The sequence below is a fragment of the Cricetulus griseus genome (assembly GCF_003668045.3).
Source record: "Cricetulus griseus strain 17A/GY chromosome 1 unlocalized genomic scaffold, alternate assembly CriGri-PICRH-1.0 chr1_0, whole genome shotgun sequence".
Taxonomy (NCBI): Eukaryota; Metazoa; Chordata; class Mammalia; order Rodentia; family Cricetidae; genus Cricetulus; species Cricetulus griseus.
Window position 1 is genome coordinate 19,728,386 of NW_023276806.1, and position 19,207 is coordinate 19,747,592.

The following is a 19,207-nucleotide window of genomic DNA, read 5'->3' on the forward strand; positions in this document are numbered from 1 at the left end:
CTTCAATAAGTCTCATAAAAATGTGTCCTGTGTCAGCTTAATATATATCCTGATGCTTAGACGAAAACCATATTTGAAGATCCTAAAAATGAAAATTTTCAGCCATGATGGAAACCATGGAACTGGGCAATATTGATCTGATAATACTTACTATGTACAGCATAAGAACAGGTCTGATTTGTTTAAAAGACAACACAATTCAAGAGGGGAGGGCCTTGGTCCTGCCCCAAATGATGCGACAGACCTGGATGATTCCCTAGGGAAGGCCTCTCCCTGTCTGAGGAGTGGATGGGGGGTAGGAAGATGGTGGGGTGGGGGGAGTGAATTGGGATGCATATGGAAAATAAGATTGTTTAAAATTTTTAAAAAGACCTGGCACCATTTTTTTAATTAGCTTCTCAATCATCATCTGGAAGGAAACCATTCTGAGCAACATCATTGAAAACAGCTCTGATAAAGCACAGTCACTACTATGTATCAAAAAGCAGGTCCACATATGATAGAGTACATATCATGTTTGTCTTCTTGTGATTGAGTTGCCTTGCTCAGAATGGTTTCTTCGAGTTCCATTCATTTTCCTGCAAATTTCAAGATTCCATTGTTTTTTTCTGCTGAGTAGTAAGTACTCCATTGTGTAAATGTACCACATTTTCTCTATCCATTCTTCAGTTGAGAGGCATCTAGGTTGCTTCCAGTTTCTGGCTCTTACAAATAATGCTGCTATGAACATGGTTGAACATATGTCCTTGTTATATGAATGTGCTTCTTTTGGGTATATGCCTAGGAGTGGAATTTCTGGATCTTGTGGTAGACTGATTCCCATTTTCTTGAGGAGTCACCATACTGATTTCCAAAGTGGCTGTACAAGTTGGCACTCCCACCAGCAGTGGAGGAGTGTTCCTCTTTCTCAGCATCCTCTCCAGCATAAATTATCTTTGGTGTTTTTGATTTTAGCATTCTGACAGGAGTAAGATGGTATCTCAAAGTTGTTTTGATTTGCATTTCCCTGATGGCTAAGAATGTTGAACACTTTCTTATGTGTCTTTCAGCCATTTTAGATTCCTCTATTGAGAATTGTCTATTTAGTTATGTACCCCACTTTTTAATTGGATTAGTTGGTGTTTTGGAGACTAGCTTCTTGAGTTCTTTGTATATTTTGGAGATCAGCCCTCTATCAGATGAGGGGTTGGTGAATATCTTTTCCCAGTCTGTGGGCTGTCGTTTTGACTTGCTGACTATGTCCTTTGCCTTACAGAAGCTTATCAGTTTCAGGAGGTACCACAGAGTAACAGAACTGTGCTATTTTTCATTTTGTTTTTTTATTTTTTTTTAAATGGAAAGTGCTGGATATCTATACAATTTTGTTCAAATGCCTGCAGAACCTGGAAAAACTGTTGCTGCTATTGATGCATAACATACTGCCATTATTGGTCTTTTCATATAAATATAAATATATATACATATATAATTTGAATTTTTGGAAACTTTAGCTGTGCTGTCAACTTTGGAAAAAAGTATCCCAGTTTACGGTGTTGAGTTGGCATTGTACAAAAATTAGCAGCCATATTGGACTAGAAATGTTGAACTTCATTTTTTTCCCATTTATACAGGGGTAACGCACTGTATTAAATATTTAAGGTCTTATAAAAAAGAAGGGATTTTGGGAGCCCATCCCTTGTGAAGGGATGCTCTCTTGACCTGGACACATGGGGAAGGGCCTAGGCCTGGCCCAAGATAATGTGGTAGACTTTGGGGAGCCCCTTTTGAGGGCCTTTCCCTGCCTGGGGAGTGGAGGGGGGATGGCTAGGGGCTGGTGGAATGTTGGGGGGAAGGGGAGGGAGAGGGAGAAGGGATTGACATCTGAAGCAAGCTTGTTCCTAATTTGAACTAATAAAATAAAATAAAAAATTTAAAAAGACAGCATTTTACCAATATACTAGCATTAAGAAGTGAGTAAAATGGGGATGGTGCTGCAAGGAGATTAAGGAAGATTAAGTGGCCAAAGAGACTCTCAGAATACATGGGAAATGATATTTCAAGAAGGAGGCTACAACAAAAGTGTCACTTATTGACAGAAAAGGCCAAAGAAAAATGGAAACTTGCAAGTGATGAAAACAAGAATTTGTCATAAACAAATAAATATATTAAGCACTGATACTTAGGAATGTTGTAATTTCAGTTTTATATTTATGCTAATTTCATGATGATAACAACAATTTATATACAGGAAGACTGAGAATCCTGATATAGGAACCAAAGTAGGTAAATTCAGGTAGGTATTAGAGTTTGTTAAGGTTTATGTACTGTGTCTACTCAAAGGGCTCATTCATATGCTTGATTTCTAACTTTTGGGGCAAATTGGACAAGTCATACGACTTTAAGAGGTGGGGCCTGGTTTAGGAAGCAGGCCACGAGAGATCCTATCTGTCCAACTTCTTTCTGGTCCCATCATGAGGGGGGGAAGTTTCTTCCTCGCACGTGTTCCTGCTGACACTCTGTCTTACTTTGGTTCCAAATCAATTGATCCAGATGAGTCTTTCCTCCACTTTGGTTGCTGGTTAAGTGTTTTGGTCATGACTGTTCCACAGTAGCTCATGCATATGCATAACAGAAAGATGTATGGCTGGGTAAGGGTGAAGTCAAACCACAGAATACAGGATTAATAAGGATGCTGGCAGAGAAAAATAGGATGATGATACCAATAAAGTGGATCAATCGATTCTATTCCCCAAACAGTTGGGGATATGGCAAGAATCATTTGAAACATATGTAAACAAAATTAAAAGGAAAATTAATGCAAAGCAGAATTTTGGTATTTCAGAAAAGAATTGGGAGCAGTACCTGGATAAATACGTGTGCATCATATAGAATGACTGAGGCCACACTACTGTCTTAACATTGCCAACTACAGATAGAAGGTCTATGTTTATTTCAAGCCGAATTTACAACTCTGAAATGAAGTGCTTTGTTAATTCAAAATTTATAGTAACTTTCATGGTTAGCATTTTTGTCAACCTTGACGTCACTCTCTTGACCTGGAAACTATAAAATTCTCTAAGCTTTTATTGCTATAAATTTCTCTAAGATCCAAATTCCTTTTTATATCCAGTTACAGACCAAGACCCTACAGCCAAACTTCTCCTACCTACCAAAACAGCAATAATCTTTTGGCATCATACACTAACACTGATTCTTTCCTTCTTCTGAAGAGCTTTAAGATGTGTGATGCAGAAAGGAATGACAGGCAAGAGTTTTATCAAGTGTTGCACAAATAAAATTTTCTATTACTAGATTATCATCTCCACCTACAGGTTACCCTTCTCCCAGGCTCTGACACCAAATTCCTTTCTGTCACTTAATTCAACACCTTACAGACTAGGTTTTCCTGTGGTAGTCCTGTACTACAAGGTCATATGGATGATTAGGTCCCCATTGGCTACAAACAAGACTCAACTTTGGTTGATGAACACATTTATTTTGACCTTGCAGCACCTAAGTTTGGTGGCCTGCTCCCCAATTCATTCTGCTCCTCACAGTTGATCAGCATATGGATACCCTCCAATTCACAGTTGCTCCATTCCCAGCATCCTCAGGCTCCTTGCTGCACTATCATAGCTAAACTGGTAGACAGCAAAGAGCACAGAATGAATCATGAGCAATTTCTCGGCATTCTTGACTTAAAATATTGTATATTATATCCATTGGCCCAATCTATTTTTAAAGAAAAATGTTAGTTTATTTGAATTAAGACCTTAATTTTACAATAGGTCAGTATGAATTTTTTTTAATTTTTGTGAAAAATTGTGTTTGAATTTTTAAAATTTATTTTATATCCCAATCACAGGTTTACCTCCCTCCTCTCCTTACAGTCCCTCCCCCTACATCCCCTCTTCTGCCTCCCCCATATCCACCCTCTCCATTTTTATTCAGAAAAGGGCAGGCCTCCCACGGATATTGACAAAACATGACATATCAAATCATCTTAAGACTAAGTACCTTGCCATGTATTAAGGCCAGACAAGGCAACCCATTATAAAGAATAGGGTCCCAAAAGTCAGTAAAGGAGTTGGAGACAACCCCTACTCCCACTGTTAGGAGTCCCACAAGAAGACCAAGCTACACAACTGTCACATATGCAGAGGGCCTAGGTCAGTCCCCTGCAGGTCCCGGAGTTGTTTGTTCAGTCTCTATGAGTAAGTTAGTTGATTCAGTGCTTGTATAATTGGATGTTGGCATGTAGAAGACTGCAAATAGATCCATATCTATCACCTCATACAAAACTCAAGTCCCAGTGGACAAAAGATCTCAACATAAATCCAACTACACTGAACCTGATAGAAGAGAAAGAGGGAAACAGATTTGAACACATTGACATAGGAGACAACTTCCTGAACAGAACACCAATAGAGTAGACACTAAGAACAACAGTTAATGATTATACTATTGTATAATGGCAATTATCAAGCATATTAATATCAAAGTTGATGAGATATTGAGGAGTTGTGGACTCTAACATAAAGCTGGATGTAAGGAAATCTGGTATTTTCCTAATGGCCAGTGTACTAAAAAACTTCAAGATGCAAACTTTGATAGGGACTTCTGTGTTCTATCAAACCTGATTTCTTTTTCATCATAAGCACAATACTGGGTAAATTCTTGTTAGATATTAAATTTCCTATTGGATGGTCCTTTGATAAACATTTGGCCAACAGAATTTCTTGTGATATCCTTGACTCATCTGACTCTAACTAACAACACTTCCTCCCTCTCCTCAACGGGATTCCCTGAGCTCAGCCTAATGTTTGACTGTGGGTTTCTGAATCTGCTTCTGTCAGTGGCTGGAAACAGCATTATATTAACATTTGTTTTCCTCCAGTCATGTATTTCTGAACTTAGCCATTCTGATAGGTTTAGTTGGAATCTCAGTGTCATTTTGATTTATATTTCCCTGACGACTAAAGATTTTGAACATTTCTTCAACTGTTTCTCAGACATTTGATATTCTTCTGTTGAGAATTCTGTGTTTGGATCTCTATCCCATTTTTAAGTTTTTGGCATTTCTTGAGATCTTTACATTTTGTGGAGATAAGCCCTCTGTCAGATATGGGGATGGTGAAGATCTTTTCCCATTCTATATATTGTCATTTTGTCTTATGGATGATGTCCTTTGCCTTACAGAAACTTTTCAATTCCATGAAGTCACTATGGTTTTGTAATTTAACATTCATTTGATTATATGAGCTTGCAATCTCTATAGGTAAGCTATGTTAATATATGTATTTATATTATTTGCATAATTAGTATTTTAAGCCACATAGCTTCATACATTACTATAACTTAAATACTAAGTTCATTATCTATGTGGTAGCATGTATGTATTTACTTACTTACATTTTTGTGGTACTTCCGATAAAACCCTGGGCCATGTGGATGGTACACAACCTGCCCTATTATTGATGAGTATTTTCATCTACTTTCTGTTTCCTTTATTCCTTTTCCTTCTGTATCTAAGGTTAAGTGTTTGTTCCTAGTTGATGGCTTGTTTGATTTTTTAAAATATTCTAAAGTGTCATTAATTTTACTCCAAAATACTTTAATAGTTCTGCCAGTTCACACATTTGCAATCTAATTGCTTCTGTAATCTCCTGATTATTAAAATAAGTGAATCCTTTAATTTTCACACAGGTCAAAGCAGTTATCTTTTTTGGCATCAGTTTCCTTTGAGATAATGATCTTCATATGACTTTGGCTTGCCTTGATACTTAAAAACTATTGGTTCTAGATAGTTGTATATGTTTACTTATATTAGAACTGAAACATCACTCTTTGGCCTGCTTCTGATCCCCAAAATCATATATGTTGATTTTATTTTAGTATCTTCTCTTTTTTTCCCTATGAGTTCAATTTAAAACTTCTTGTAAAAAAATCTGCTATTGACAAAGGATTTTGTGGATTTACCCACTGCATTCTGTATTCCATCTGCCCTAAGGAAATGAATAATACAAAAGACAGCGAATGATAATATTTGGGACTGTTTGAGTTTTGGTATCTGTCAAATCTGCTTTATTTGAGAAAGTACTAGTATGCTAAGTTACAGTGCATCTTCCCAATATAGACTGATTATATTTGAGCTGGCACTCACTCTAGGAATATGGCTGTTTTGTTGAGATGAGAGCAAAGTTATTTTAATGATGGCCTGCATCCTGTGTCTATAAAGTTGACTTTATTTTTGCTAGTGTTGAGTCACAATTGCAGAAAATGGTTCTTAAGAGACACATTCTTAAAGATGAAAAATTCTAAAGTTTGTATTTTGTAACTTGAGTTAAAAACATAACATCAACAGTTCTTATATAATGCTGAACTCAGCATGAAAGTCTAAAGAGAATTTGTTATTTCAATAGATATTGTGACATTGTTTGAAACTTATGAGAATAAAAAGAAGTGTTTCAACATTGATGAAAGACTTTTGTATGTCACTAATACAAAAAATTGTGATTTTTGTTTGTTGAACATTGTAAACACAATTTATTGACTCACATCTGGGAGAATAGTCAGGGATACTCACAAAAAGTTAAGCACATACTGTGTGTCATTTCTTATGGGAAATCACTTGTCACCATTATCTTTGGATTTAGTTATTGGTTTCACACAGCAGCAATCATTTAATTTGCTCACAAATTCACACCTTCAATTGATTTAGGGGTTTGTTCTTCAGTGCTACCTATAACATGAACAGGGAAGCCCTGATTGTCCTTCCAGTCTTCTTGCACACAAGTCATCAGGGAACTTAACATAGGCTGTGGTCTGGCAGGTGTTGGTTTTTCTCCCTGCAGACATCCATTGTAGCTGCTGAACTTCTGCCTGGTGCTTCCAAGAGCAAGCACTCAGCAAATCACCCAAAAGCTGTCCATGGCATCCACTGGAAACCTACAGAGCTTCACTTATGCTACAGGCAAAAATCAGTCTCACCTATCCAAGAATGAAGTTCAAATCACTCTGCATGAAGAAATTATAGAATGGGAGAGAGCATGGTAGTTATTTTGGAGAATATTACCACCTATATTATTTGAATAGCATCCTTTATAGCCATGATTTCATACTGAAGAAGACTCAGGGGAAATTTTAGTTTGAACAAAATCCTCCATAGATACTTATTTGGCAATTTTTCAATGTATTTCTGAAACAGTAGATATTTCTTAAATAATACATTCTTTATTAAATAAAACCTATACATTTGAAAGAGCACATCAAGAAAAACAGGAATCTGAATTTGGTCACTACTGTACTTGGATCTGTGAGTGTCAGTAATTATTTTATCCCTTCAATCACAATGAGTTTTGTGTGAAGGGTAGTAATGCTCAAAAGCTTTATGAATTATTTGGTGGGAGATATTAAAAGTATAGTTAAATCCTCAACAAATATGAAATTTATCATCATGAGAAAGGTAACAGACACAAACAGCAACAATGAGGGAAGTTTCCCACTGTTGAAACTACCATGTTGCCTGTAATTCTTTATTTATGGTTGAGATCCCATGAGGATTTCTCATTCCATGATTGCATGTCTATTGGTGTTTTATTTGTTCATATCTTTGGATAATAGTGTGGAGAATCCTCAAAATGGTTTTATTTTGAACATTTCATATCTGTTGTATGGTTTTTGTATTGCTACAAAATTTTGAAAAGATTTAATATTAATTAAATATGCATTGTGCTTTTTTCAGTTTTTAAGCATGTATGAAGGGAGCCAAAGTAAGAAAAGAAGATAAAATTTCTAAAAAGTTAAAATATTTGCTTTTTGTTTACTTTTAAAGGGGGAACATTAAACATTTATTTGCTCTGTGTGATTGTTACTTTTTGTCAATGTAATACAAACTAGAGTTACTTGGGATGAGGCCAACTCAATTGAGGGAATGCTGCCTTCAGACTAGCCTATGCCTGTGTCTGTGAGGCTCTTCCATGATTGTGTATTGATCTCAGAGGGCCCAGTCTCTTGTAGGTAGTGCAACACCTGATCAGGTTTTCCTGAAGGGTATAAAAAAAGTACATGAACATGAGCCTACAAGAGAGACATTAAGCAATGTTTCTATATGGTCTCTGTTTCCATTTCTGCATACAGGTTGCTACCTCAAGCTCCTGCCTTGACTTTCCAACATTATAACCTGTAAGACACTGTAAGCTGTTTGCCACCAAGTTAGTTTTGTCATGAGGCTTTATCACTGCAACCAAAAATAAACTAAGACTACAGAATTTGGGAGATATCCAAATTTATGATGGGTATCTTTTGTTTTGTTTTGTTTTGTTTTGTTTGCCCTTCAGTCTAAGACCTATAGTGTAATTTAGGCTGGCCTAGAACTCAGGACGTATATTATGATATCCTCAACACAAAGTTTTAAGAATATAGTTTGAAATTTTTATTATCGTTATGTGTATGTCACTATAAGTAAGTATAAGATTCTTATTCCTAAAGCTACCAAAATATTTAAAATATCAGACATCACACTTCATAATTTATGTAGGTTACATTTCCTTCATTGTCCCAAAAATGACTGAGGTGAACAACTTGAAAGGAAGAAAATTTATTTTGCCTTCCAGTTTCAGAGATTTATGTCTAGGGTTCATAGACTCCATGGTTTGGAGGCCTGTGGTGAAACAGGTATCGTGGTTGGAAGGCAAGACAATAAAAGTTACTCCTATTATTGTTATTGTTACTTCTGTTGATGCTGATTGCCAACATGACAAGATCTAGAATTGCCAGGGTCTGGCCTGTGTCTGTCCTATGCTGCAGGGGCCATCTATTCAGGACTGATGTCTTTGGGACTATGATCAGAACCAGCTGAACAGCCCCAGGTCCGATCTTGAGTGAGGGAGTGTGGAAGAGGGAAAGCCCAGCTACCCAATGACATTAAGGAGAAAGCAAAACAGCTGGTTATCTCAGGAGGGTTCTCAGTCAATACTGGAGACCACAGTTTATTCAAGTATCCTCTTAAATAGTTTTTCAAAAGCGGAGGTACTGACAGAAGACATCTATTATCATGTATAGAGCTGATATCAAATATTTCCTTTAATCCTAGAGACAATCCTAGGGTGCATATACTCACTAGCCTTCAGGGTGGGTGTAGGCTAGCCCAGGGCCTAGGTCTTTGGTTACACAAACAAACGAGAAGCCATTCCCCACCAAGGCCAGGCATCTGGAGGTAATCAGCTGGCATCTGAAAGACAATAGGAGTTTTGAACTCCTAAAATTCTTGGCTGGGCCAAGCATATTTCTGAGAAATAACATTTGGGTTCCAACATAGAATCACCCCTAAAGATGCTTGTGAGTTATTTCTTCATTAAGTTGATCAAGCTGAGAAAGCCATTCTAAATGTAGGTAGGACCATTCCACACACTTGGTTCTTAGGCTGCAGATCAATGAAAGAAATAGCTGAAACCAAGCATGATCTCCCTCTACTTCCTCAGTGTAGCTACAATGTGAGCAGATGCCCCCATTATGTACCTTTCATAGTGGATTATACCCTAGGGTGTTGAGGCAAGGTTAGTAATTTATTTTTGTCAGGGAATTTTTTCATAGTAACAGAAAAGTTGTCCAACATGCTTATGGAAGGTGGAATTTCCCTAAATTGAACTCACATTCCTCAAAGCAACAACAATTTTTAGACTGATTTGTTTGGTGATTCTATTTTCTCAGAATTTCTTAAATTTACTTAACACATGAGACTCAGGAACAATGGTATATTTTGTAATTTATTTTCATACTCCATACAAATACAGAGAACTATTAAAATGCTATTATCTGAAACACATTTAGTAACATATATGTAAAGTCACTTTGAATTATGGATATGCAATGTAATTGCAAACATATAGTACAGTAGATAACCTGGTGAACTGTGTAGTCCACGTGATCACTACATAGTTCTAATGGCTCATGTCTCCAGGGAAGCTCTGGTTCTCCACTTAGCACTCAGCATATTTGTCTTAACTTAAGAACACAAATAGTACTGGATGTTAGGATTCGTAGGACTGTGATGGCAGCTCACACAGCTCAAATAATCTCAGTCTTTGGATTGTGGCCAAACCCCTAGGAGGAGGCAGCCAAAATAGACAAACATAAATCTGTTGGCCTGACTCTCAGGAATTCAGTCAGAGCCAATTCACTGTTTTATCAGGCAGCATTCCTTCAAGCAAGATGAGTGCTGTCCAAAAGTAACAGTGAAGGTACACCTTCACCAGAGTGTGGAATGAGGAGGGAGAGAACATGTTTGCTTGCATGTACTTGTGACCATGATGCATGTGTGATAGGTGTTAATTACTTAATTTGCAGCAGGTCTGCTTTTTACAGGTGGAGGTAATGAGCCCCATTCAATCAGTTATGTTTCCACAATATATGATCGTACAGATAGTTCAGGTCTGATGTGGTGTTTAGTTTTGATTGTCAACTTGGCATAAACTAGAGTAGCTTTGGAAGAAGGAACCTCAGTTGAGGAATTGGTCAGATCTGACTGGCCTATGGGCATTTCTGTATCTTGATTGTTGCCCGAGGTCCCAGTCCACTGTGAGAGGCACCTTTCCTAGGCAGGTAGTCCTGGACTGTATAAAAAAAAAAAAGCTACCTGAGCACAAGTCAGAGAGAAAGCCAGTTAGAATTCTTGAATGCTTTTGCCCCAGGTTCCTGCCTGGATTTACTGTCGTGATGTCCCTCAGTGGTGGATTGGGAACTGGAAGTAAAAACTGAAATCAATCCTTTCTATGGCCATTTGTAGTTAGTCATGGTATTTTATTGCAGTCACAGAAAAGCAAAGTAGGACAACCACTCACTCTGCATTTATAATTATTCTATTTTTTTTCCCTCTGAAGACAAGCAATAGATGTTACAGTAGGGCTACAACCACAAGAAGACTCCAGAATTTTGATAGCTACAGAGAACCAAATACTGCTGGACTTAACACTTGGGAGAAAACAATAATCCAGGATTGTTTATGTTTGAAGCAAAACTATCCAACACAGCTCAACTACCAGAGGAATAACAATAGTAAGTTTCCTCAAAATGGAGACTCAATTCAGAGAAGGGGGGAAGATGAGAGAAAGACATAGAGTGATGGGGATGTCCTTCTGTATATTTGTTTCTCTTATTGGTTGATGAACAAAACACTGATTGGCCAGTATTGTTTGCTAAGGCAAGCAGGGGCTCTTGGTGTTGGGAGGATTTCTAATTCAATGTTTTCATCAAAAACTGCAAGGTTCGTTTAAGAGGCCCTGCTGCCAAACGCTTAAAGGGTATTCATGAGCAGCAGGCCACATGCTTCTTGGTGGTGACATGGACCTAGAAACTCCACGGAGTTGTGGTAATAAACATGGCTCCCACCAGTACTCTGCCATGAAGCAACTCTCAGAAAACCCAAGAAAAGAGCGGGCCAGAGGCCATTTTAATTTTAGCCATGCTATTTAGCATACTAAAGAATCCTGTGGTCAGAAAAAGATAGAGATATACAGTAAAGACAGATTGATATGAAGAAAAACCTCTAAACGGTTTATGATGTGTTTAAAAATGTATAAGTAGGCTTGGGAGAGACAAAAAAGGATAAAGTCCTTAAAAAAGAAATAGACTAGCTGGGTGTAGCAACACTAACAGCACTACCACTAAAGAGACAGAGGCAGGCAGGTCTCTGTGATTTCAAGGCCAGCCTGGTCTACAGAGTGAGTTCGGGACAACAAGGATACACAGAGAAACCCTATCTCAAAACACTGAAAAATAAAAAATAAATGAAATAAAGTAAAAACAAAAGGCCACATAAAGATGCAAAATACACAGACAGTCTGGATACTGTATGTTAATTATGTTTCCTTGAATAGTTTGCTGAGGAAAGAGCAACAGTTGCTAAAATACATTTGCTTATAAATGCTGCTGGATTAATCCAACCTCCATATTTTGAAAATGCCTTGACTTCAAAATTTAAGTTTAAAGACTTGTTTCTTTGGAAAAGAGATTCTGCTTTTGTTTGCACAGAAGATGAAAAGCTTCCTTTCAGACTTTCCAGACTAATATGGTTTGATCAAGAAACACCCCCCTGAAACAGTGGCCTGGGTGATCCAACATCCAAAACAGCTGAGACTATGCAGCCTCAGAGGACTACAGCCTGGATTTGGCCATGTTTCTGGTTTTTTTTTCAGGATCCCCATGGGATTGACAGTGCCCCCAAACAGCAGGAAGCATTTTGGAGAGAACTATGCCCAAATTCCCAAATATTGTTTATAAATGTTTGCTTTCATTTAAAAAGGTTTGGTTAGAAATGATTAATGATCATGGTCAATCTCTTTCTAATGAAAAAAGGGAATATAATATCAAAATGAATATTTTGAATTGGTATGGATTTTGGCTTATTGACACAGATTTAAGGTTCATTTTGTTATATGTATATTTCTACCCCTGTTTAGGTATTATGTTTATACAGCTCTTTTAAAAATGTAATGTATAATAAAATACAGATTACAGATAGTAATAGTCTTGCCTTGCTCTTGCTTGGACTGTGTGACTGCATGCTGGACGTGCAGGACCTACAGGAAAGTGATTGCTGAACTTGATAAACAAGACAGGACAGTCCTTCAGGGTTGCAGCTTCATGGAAGAGTCTTCCAGATATTCTGCAGGACACAGAAAAAAAATGATTGACAAACTGTCAGTACAGGCAGGAAGTTTCAAATTTCCTGCTTCCCTAAGAAGTCTGCCAGACACTCTAGGCCTGTAGGCTGAAGATGCATACGCAACGTAACAGAAGAACTTTGGGTGACTGCCCAGGCAGTGAGATATTTCTCTTAATTTTAGAGTTTATGTATTATCCTTCTGAGGAGTTGAAGACAGAAGACAGTTATCATTATGGTTTCCTTAGTTATAACAAAAGAGAAGGTACATATAAAACTTTAGACTCACAAAGACAGGGCAGTTGATAGAGTATCATCTTTAAATTTTGCCAAATGTTAAGTAAATATTGTAACTATGATTCTTACTTGATAACTTTTGTTATACATCATTTTACTACGTTAAAGTTAAAACTTTTCTTTTTATTTAGACAGAAAAGAGGAGATGATGGGGGTTTCCTTCTGTTTCTCATATTGGTTGATAAATAAAACATTGATCGTCCAGTAGCCAGGCAGGAAGTATAGGCAGGGATACAGGAGAAGAAAAATTCTGGGTATAGGACTGGGAGAGTGAGCTGCCAGAGAGACACCATGTAGCTCCTGAAGGAGTAACAGGTCCAGGTATTCTCTGGTAAGCTAAGACTACATGGAGATACATAGTTTAATAGAAATGGGTTAATAATTAAGAGAGAGCTAGCCAATTAGAAGACTGAGCCATTGGCCAAACAATTTCTAATTAACATAAGTCTCAGTGTGTTTATTTGGAACTAAAAGGTAGAGGGACAGGGCAGGACAGAAACTGTCTACAATAGAATGACTGTGTTTAGAATACTAGAATACAAAATTTATATGAAACCTAAACAGTTAATGTGTCATGTGACCATAGCCCCAGGTCAGTAAGCTCCGTTCCAGGAGCTTTTGCAGGTACAGCAGCTGTTACTGCTCTTTTCTCTTATCCCATCAATTATTTTTCATTCTCAAACTATTTTCTGCATTAAAATGCTGAAGATAGTCATTATTCATTTTAGACCTTAAATTACTAAGAATGGCCATTTCAAGTGTTCATCTTTAAAGTTACTTCTATTTTTATACAGGAGTGCAATTGTATCACATATTCACAGAAATAAAAATGAAACAATACAAACTGAAAGTGAGCATGGTGATGTCTCCATTTTGAGGAAGTTACACAGGCTTGTAGCTATTTTCCCCAGTACAGTGATGCATATTGCCTCCAAAGGCAATTTCCAGAAATAAAAGCACTACTAGCCAACTAATATGAGTCACTATTCTATCATCATTGTATGTAATAATTTTGCAGATTAAGTCATTTTGCATTCTTTCATTTATCACATTTCTTACATCTTTCTCAAATGACATATTTTAGTATATATATTCATACAAAGATATTTCACACAAGGTTTTACTGAGGTGAAAAAATAATTGTTACATGCTTCAAATGGAAACCCACAGCACAAATTTGATATTTAAACTGTCCCCTACTTAAAGACCTACCCAGGTTTTGCATATGGAACAGATGACTAACAAATCATTACCATATATTCATTGTTTACTAAATATTAACATCCTCTCAAAACATACCATTCATCTTATTTATGCTAGACAAACTCCACTCAGAGCTAGATTTCTGCATGGTAAGAATCCCAGGAATGTACAGTATATGTGCTCGAAGTCTTTGGAAACCAATAATGTTTACTTGTCTCAATCTCATTAATAATTGGATGCTGGATGAATATCATCTTTATAACTTATATTGACAGTATATAATAGGTTCTCAGGATGGAACTCCATATTTACTGCATGAATGTTCTAGTACGTTGTATTTAAATTTCTTTCTGTCCTAGGTCTGATGTCACTTATTCCTCACATACATCAGACAGCATGAGGTAAGTCAGATATGAACAGGATGAAAGGGGGTCTCAGCAAGCTCTGAAAATTTCAGAAACTTATCAAAAGCTTCACCATTAGAATATACTAGTAGGGGTTTGAATCCATACCCAGTTGTTTTCAGGCCAATATCCTTCCTCTGCGGCTGTGTTGCTGTGATTTAAGTTAGGAAGACTCATCAAATATCATCTTCTGTTTTAAAGAATTCAGAAGAAATTTTTAAGTGTTATTAATTAGATCTCAGACTATGCAAATCAATCATATAAAATGTGATATTACATAGACATTCTGTATAATTCTGAAGTAGTACCAATGAAAACCTATATTTACTCAGTGGTCAAGTATACATAAAACAGATTTTATAACTAGTATACTTAACAATATATTTAGTGAGCTTTTCCTCTACTTTAATATACTTTTAATAACTGTAAAACAATTTACATGTTTCTTTGGTTGTAAGAAGTCCAAAATCCTTTAAATATGTTCGGATTCCGTAACCATTTAAATTATATAAAGTCTAACCGCTTTACATTCATATATTTGCTTCAAGAACAGGATAACTTGCATATTATGAGCTGCTGGACTATGAAAACCCTAAAAGGAAATGGTTATTTTCTTGGAGGGGTTTGTCAAACTGTCCTCGGAACCAGAAGGAACCTGCTATGCTTTTTTTTCCCCTCAATTTGCCACTCCTTAATCACTCAGCTGATGCTTAACACTGTCACACGGCTCACCGCACAGATTTCTCATTAGCCTCATTGAAATGATAAATTATGTCCTGATTGATTGAGCATTTGATCCTCCTCTTAAGCCACACCCTTTGGAATGAGCTCCTCTGTTTTCTCTTGACATACCATGCTCTTATAACCAACACGTTCCAAATATATATCCTAGGTCACAGAGATTTTTCCTCTGCTTTGTTAACTGAAAACAAGATAAACAAATTGCTTGCCATTGCAAGGGAAGGATCCATCATTTGTAATTAGAAGGAAGTGTGACATAGGAAGAGCCTGTGCACTGAGCAGAGTTTGTGCTCACCTTAGTTCAGCCACTGGCCATTGTATACTGTCAGGGAAATGCTGAGCAATATCAGTTGCATGACCTGGACAGATAGTGATATAGTCAAGGCTCTGGTGTACAGCATTAATAGGAATTTGGTGTTTGGTATTGAATTTATGAGACAATACAGGATCTGAATCTCCCCCAATCTTAGAAGGCTCTTGGTAGCACATTTCATAGTAGCACATTTCATAGTAACTTTGTTCCTGAGAGGCCAGAGTTACTTATAACCAGAATGTCTTCCTCTCAAACTGTTTTGCCCACTGATTCCCTTCAACCAGTTAAAATCTGAATCACTATTCATGCATAAGCAATGTAAGACCCACAGGGCAGTTACTGAGTAGGTTCTCATTAAGGCAAGAGGGCTCTAGGAGTAGCACCAAGCTCACTAAAGTTAAAGACAAGATAGTCATGGACAACAGCTTCAAGAAAAGAAGCTCCTTTCATTCGTTCTCCAACTCATTCATTATTACACACCCCACGTCTGTCCATGCAGTCCTATACTGTTTCTGTGTCTGGTGCACTCACTAGATCTTAGAGGACCTATATCAAAACACATAGCTTTCCTTTAATCTCCTTTGTACCACATAAAATACAAACTCCGTAAAGACTCACTGAAGATGTATTGAACCATTAAACTGAGAGTCTGAGTGTGACCCAACAGAAAAGATTCCAAGGTAATTTATCCTGAACCAGAATCAAAAGTTGCAAATCTCTTGAACTCTGGTCCCTTCCTTGGGATTACTAAAGAAAATCCTGTGCCTGAGCACATCTTTCTTTTGTTTGCAAATTATTATATTTTCATATTTTAGGATATTGTAGGGTATCTCTAAAATGATGAGTGTTTCTGTTTACTTTAAATTTCCAAACTATAATGGATACATAGCCAGAATTAATGTTCTGCCTCAAAGGGGTGCTGGCAGAATTGGGAGAGACACACTTTATTTCACATGACTGTCTTTGTCCGGAGCACTTTGGAAATAACAATTCCTCTTAAGCAACTGGGCTTTTCAATTGACTGTAGAAAAAGACTTTGTAGTCACAATAAAGGTTCTCTCATTCTGAACCTTTATTGTCTCTCTCTCTCTTCTCATCCCTGCCTCTATGTAGGGCAGTGATTGTCAACCTTCCTAATTCTCCCAACCTTTTCTACAGTTCCTCATGTTTTGGTGACCCCCCAAACCATGAAGTTATTTCATTGCTACTTCAAAACTGTAATTTTGCTACGGTTATGAATTGTAATATTGTAATGTAAATATTTGGGTAGATAGAAGGTTGTAGAGGGCGTTGTGACCCAGTGGTTGAGAACAGCTACTCTAGGGTAATTTTTCAGTGTTTCGCCCTACTTTTGTTATTTTCTCAATGGAGTGAAACAATAGCCACCTGGAAGAATAAAGGTTGTCAGCTTAAAAAAATCGTTTACATAGATTTAAAGCACAGAGTTTAATTAGAAATGTTAACATTTAGAGCCATTTGATTCATTAATGGTGCTGATAATAGTATTAAATGAATTAACTTATCTGCTCCCCTTAAGAACCTATACTGAAGGCACCATGAGGAGTTGTAATAAATGAGAGAAGTTGCTTCCCTTAATTCATGGAGCTTGCTAAGTGGTAAAATAACTCCTGAGTGCTGAGAAACTTCTGGGGTGTAGGTGGTTTCCGGTTAATTAACACAAAATCTGCTGTTTCTGTGGCTTGGCTGAACTGCACTCAGAATGATAGTGAAATCAGCTGGAAGTTCCTCCTGTCCTCTTTGGACCATGCCATCACAAGGGGAAGGTTCTGAGTTTCACAATTCTCTTAGGTCACATATTGGACAGTGTCTATATTATGCTAGCTAGTTTAATATTGGGTAATTAGCAGGATGCCGAGTATGGCATTTCAGTATTTAAATGTGTAGTCACATTAGAAAGAGCATTCTGAAGTCGTAAAACTGTACTTTATACTTTAATATCGAGATATACTTTTTATGCCCAACAAATGGAAAAGAGTGGCCATTCTAACTGTATAGGTATTCAGAGATTACAGACTTGGGTTTGATTAACTTGGGTATAAGATGTGTTTTGTTTGCAAGTTTTTAGAATAAAGTTCATTTTTTGATTAAACCATATGTGGAGAGAAAGTGTCTCTGAATTCCTCTCACCTACCTAAAAAGAGTACCTCCAAGAGAAACTCAGTTATATGTCTTCTTTCTGGAAGTTCCATCAGGCAAAGAAAACAACTCAATATAGAAGACTAGAGGATGACAAGACATTCAAAGACTTATTAGTAACTTTCATATTTCCAATTTATATTTCTAAGGTTATATTTGCTTATCCCTACAGCCATTTGGCTATCCTATCATGGCATATTTCTCCTTCTTTATAAATGCACACTTATGGGGTTCTATCACTAATTTAAAATAAATTTTAGTAATTATCCATGCATGTAATATTGAGTTAGGATACATAGCCCCCCAGAGAAAGGGAAAGGGAAAAGATCTCCTAAGCTAATTGGGAGCATGGGGGAGGGGAGAGGGGGTTAGAAGACAGAGAAGGGGAGAAGAGGAGGGGAGAACAGGGCATGAGGGAGCAGGAAGATCTAGTCAGGGGAAGAATAGAGGAGAGCAAGGAAAGAAATACCATAATAGAGGGAGCCATTATAGGTTTAAAGAGAATTATAGCATTAGGGAAATGTCCAGAGATCTACAAGGTTGACCCCAAGTAACAATCTAAGCAATAGTCTAGAGGCTAACTTAAATGCCCTTCTTCAATAGATAATGAGATTGATGACTGCCTTCTATGTCATCCTAGAGCCTTCATCCAGTAGCTGATGGAAGCAGAAACAGACACCTACAGCTAAACACTGAGCTGAACTCTGGAATCCAGTTGCAGAGAGGGAGGAGTGATGGGCAAAGGGGTCAAGACCAGGCTGGAGAAACCCACAGAAACAGCTGACCTGAACAAGGAGTTACTCATGGACCCCAGACTGATAGCTGGGAAACCAACAGAGGACTGTTCCAGAACCCCTGAACCAGGATGTCAGTTTGGAGGTCTGGGCAATTTATGGGGCCACTGGTGGTGGATCAGTATTTACCCCCAGCACACAAATGGACTTTGGAAGTCCACTCCACATACATGGATACTATACTCTCTCAGCCTAGATGCACAGGGGAAGGTCTAGGCCCTGCTCCAAATGATATGACAGACTTTGAAGATCCCCAATGGATGTCCTCCCCCTCCCTGGGGAGCAGAAAGAGAATGGGATAGGGGGTCAGTGGGGGGCAGGAGAGGAGGGGATGGAGAGGGAACTGGGATTGACATGTAAAAAGATGCTTGTTTCTAATTTAAATAAACATAAAACCACAAATGAAATAAAAATTAAAAATACCAAAAAACGAATAAAAAAAGAGTTAATAATTTTCTAGTGTTACTTTCCCTGCTGTCAGTTTACTTCATGGCTCCAAGATAAAAGATTAGATTGAATACACCTTTACACCAGGTCAAAAGACCCAAATGCCTATAACAGCCCATCCCAAATTCCCTGGTTCTTATTAGCATATGCTAAAGACAATAGGCATCCACAACAAAAAAATGAAAATAAATTTTATAGTAAAATGTAATAG